Raw genomic sequence first — 4,253 nt, 5'->3', positions numbered from 1 at the left:
CTTTTCAATCTTTCTTCACTCAAATTCGCGTTAATTTTACATTCCGCATTCCGCGATTATTTTGCATATCTGTATAAACTTATAAAGGTGGAGCGATCCGAATGCACAATAAGCGTGAGTATAAAGATATACCGTAATTAAATTTCAGGAGAGTAGTTGGGTCAACTACTTCGTCGACGTCCATGTCGTGGCAATCGTGATAGTCTGCACTTAAATCGTCTCGCAAATAATCTCCTCCGATTTGTGCTTTAGAGCCACACGTACTATCATACTAAAATGATTTCATAATTTTTAAATAATTTTATATAAAATATTGATTTCCAATATTCTATTATATCGCTATATTTTTTTACGTGATTATACGGGCTCCCGTATTCGAAACTTTGATTGTAGCCTGAGACATCTACGTCATTCTTGAAATATTTTTCTAAGCGATATTGCATCAAAGGAGAATAGTCTTTGAAACGATTTATATTTTTCGGCATTTTATTATTTTTATTAGAAAAATTAGTAATGATGGGCCAATGCAAATCTTACAATTACGTAATACTTTTATCGAATTGTTTAAATTTAAACTAATAACTTCTGATTGCATATTACTTAGAAGCTTTTTGAAAACATTTTTGTATCATTTATTATAGATTGAACTCTACTTCGATTGATATCTCTGTATTTGTATAAGTTTGCCACGTAGAAAAACTTATTTTTTCTAAACAATGACTTTTCACGTGCTCCATATCCCTGGCATAAATTTCACTAATATCAACATGGATAGGATTGTCATCATCTAAGATTTCAAAATAAGAGATGATTCCAGAGTTTACCTGATGTAGATATTCGGTACTTAGGATTACTTTTAAAAGGTGAATAATATGTTGACTTATATTCATTCTCAAAAATACTAACTATTTCATTAGCAAGAATATCAAATCTTTCATTGGAAATGCTAAAAAAATTAAAGAAAGATTAAATACTATCAAATAGTTTTCACATAGACATATTAAAAAACTGACTGAAATTTCTCAAGATACTCGTTAGGAGGAACATTTCTAAACTTCCAGTCTTTTTCACGTTGAATAACTAATCTTACAAGTAGACTGCGTGTATTTTTATTTAGCATATATAATAGTAAAAAAACATCAATGTGCAATGCTTAACCTGTTGTGGTTCCAAGCGATGTTGATTTTTGCAACTGCTCTGGAAAAAATAGATCACAAATAAAAATGCATATTACAGTGGCAATTCAAAATAAGATTTTGCAGGTTATGTCATAGTAAAAAAAATGAGTTTAATGAAATGAATCAAAAATTGAGAGGAAAAAAAGAAAGTGTTACCTGAAGGTGGGAAAAAACAAAGATTAAAATCATAGGAAAGTTAGTTTAATGCGACGGGGTTTACAAATTACCTTCACCATTGATATCCTATTATTATTATCCATGATTCACTAGAATTCCACAAACCAAATCTAAATGACGATACTTTGTTGTATCGTTCTTGCAATTGAAAATGAAAATATCTACTTACCGTATTTATCCAAAGATGTTAAGCTCTCATTAGCCGTGCTCAGTAAAATCACTTTATTTACAACTGTTAGGTACTAATTGCTTAAACAAAATCTGTTAATTATTAAATTTTGCGTGAGACTAAAATAACAATCGTTATAATAAATTGTTGAAACTTTACTCCATAACGATTAGCATTGTACTTTTGTTCTCAATTAAATGACAGTTACAAATTAAATTTGACTATGCCGGTTTGTTATTGCGCATGCGCAAGCACTGCTGCCAGGAGATGTTTTAAATTTTACTTTAGAATCGAAGAAAAATTACTATATTATCTGGTAAAACTATACAAACATTATAAGAATTATGACAAAAAGTAAATTTTTACCATACTAAAAGTAAATTTTTACAATATTACAATTACACTTTTCTTTTTTTCACAGTACTTTTTTATGGATATAAAGTATTTTATTGTAGGAATTAGCTTTGTTTATGTATATAGGCACTTATACATATGTAGATAATTAAGGGACACAAGATTTTGATTGAACTCTTTATTTACACTTAAATATAAGTAGACTGAAGGAACACTGCGCACACTGCTATGTCACATCTGAACAAGTAAGGGAAAGTCTTAACAAAAGGCCCTCTCAGAACCAAACGTTGCTGTCGCAAAGAGCGCTAATCAGAGAGTGAGAGAGAGCATTTTCTTCTCTCCCTCCGAGCCGCGCCAAAACCGAGACAGTGGAAGGTGGCGCCTCCAGTGGTGGTCACGACGTACGTTCTCATATTTTCTTTTTAAAGTTGAGTTTTTTGAAGTCGAGTCAATGATTGGATGTCGTCTATCGCATTTAGCCTTTTTTTAAATTTGTTCATCTGTGTACGATATTAAATTAACGTTTTATGTGCAAAATTTAAATTACAATTTACTACTTTTTAATTATTTTCGTATAACTTATAGTTAAAAGCTACTTTAGCACGAGTGATGTGAATATTTACCTCATTATTTATCAATCGGTACCGTCGTTTCCTATCCCTATTTTTTTGTTTAACATCGTCTGAGTTTGATTCTTGGATATTGCATATTTTTCTTTTTCTAGCCTAATATGTATATTTCTATATATGTTACAAACATGTTATTTGTAAATATTTACAGAATTATGAATATAAAGTTGTACTTACGTGATTATCGTTTGAAAATTTAATCCATCAGTTAAAATACAAGATTTGTTATACGTATTCCAAAAAGGAAAAATTCGATCAGATTCCAGTGAGGAAAACATCGTTATCAAAACATAACCTTAAATTATTTTTTCGCTCTATTGCAAATGTGAATGCTCAGCCAGGTTCGGGCAAAAATAACGTGTGTCCTCAAAGCTTAAAATTACGGTGCGATTGTCTTATTAGATGCAGATGGGGAAAACGTGTGTCCTTTAATCTCTCTAATAATCTTAGGATTTTCTGATCCGATTCCTGTACGATTAATATAAAAACAAAGAACTTGGGGAAATCTAGCCAGAATCGCGCTTAAACCTTAGGATCAAGCAAGGAAATTTCTACACGGGTTGGTTATTATGGTCCATTTCTTATCAAAGAGAAAAAATTTAGAAATACGAAATCGGTGAAATCTTATGTAGCCGTCTTTGTTTGTTTTGTAACGAAAGCCGTTCATCTGTAAGATTGATTGAGTTGCTGCGCGGGAAACGCTGGCTGGAACTGGATTCCCGCTCTGCTTCTCGTGCTAAGCCCAAGGTCCCTTATGCGCCTTGCGCCCGTAAGATTCTCGCCGGCAAAATCGCTGAATAAGGTCGAGTCGGAGAGAAGTAAATGCGCTGATTGCGAAATGCACTTGTTTATTTACAGTTTATTGCAGTAGTTGGGTAATAAGAATACAACTCCGAACGCCACAGCTGTGGGCGCAGCGAGTCGAAACAGAAAAAGACGGCTAAGGCGCAGAAGAGCAAATCCTCGCTAGCAGGAGCGCGGAGATAGGCTAGCTGCGCGTGGCTAGAGCACCGAGCCGTGACTACTCGATCCTCTTCATATTCCGCGCCGAACGCTACTCCCAGTCCGCCCAGCAAACATTAGACGTTTTAAAAGATATCTAATTTCTGTCTTTTTGAAGACGTCTTCATGACAAGTTCAAAGATGTCTTCTAGTCATCTACAAGACGACTGGTGACCAGATGTCGTCACACAGACTTCTTTTAGACGTCTTTGTCAAGCTTTTGATATGACAATTTAAAAATGCCTACTTGAGACGTCTTCAAGATTTCTTTTTTAAGATGTTCGAAGAATTTTTTTAAATGACATTCAATCGATGTCTTCGAGACGACTTTTTTTGACTTGAATGCAGACGACACGTGGATTTTAACCGCGAAGTGTCAGTGTGCAATCATATCACCGTGGGATGAGGATGTCCTGGATTGTTGCAGTAGGCTGTGAAAAATTGATAGGTGCACTGATTGTTCCTGAGCTGAGTATTTTCGCATAAATAAGTATTATTACTTTATTCGTAAGTACATGATTAAGTTTCAATTGTACGGAAATCTTTAATTTATATAAAAATAAGCAATCGGAAAGTATTTTCTAACCTATCAAACAAACAAAAAAAACGCCGCTTAGACAAGCTTCTTGAAAATGATTGCAAAACACTTATTAGTAGTGTAAATATGAATAATTGTTGCAGTAATATCGGCACTAAACAAAATAGTTGTCAAAATATTGCGATCTCAAGCGAAAATATAAATTC

Source organism: Phymastichus coffea, unplaced genomic scaffold, assembly GCF_024137745.1.
Source record: "Phymastichus coffea isolate CEN01 unplaced genomic scaffold, Cenicafe_Pcof_1.1 PCOF00016, whole genome shotgun sequence".
In the NCBI taxonomy this organism is placed as follows: domain Eukaryota; kingdom Metazoa; phylum Arthropoda; class Insecta; order Hymenoptera; family Eulophidae; genus Phymastichus; species Phymastichus coffea.
This window is presented reverse-complemented; position numbering follows the sequence as displayed.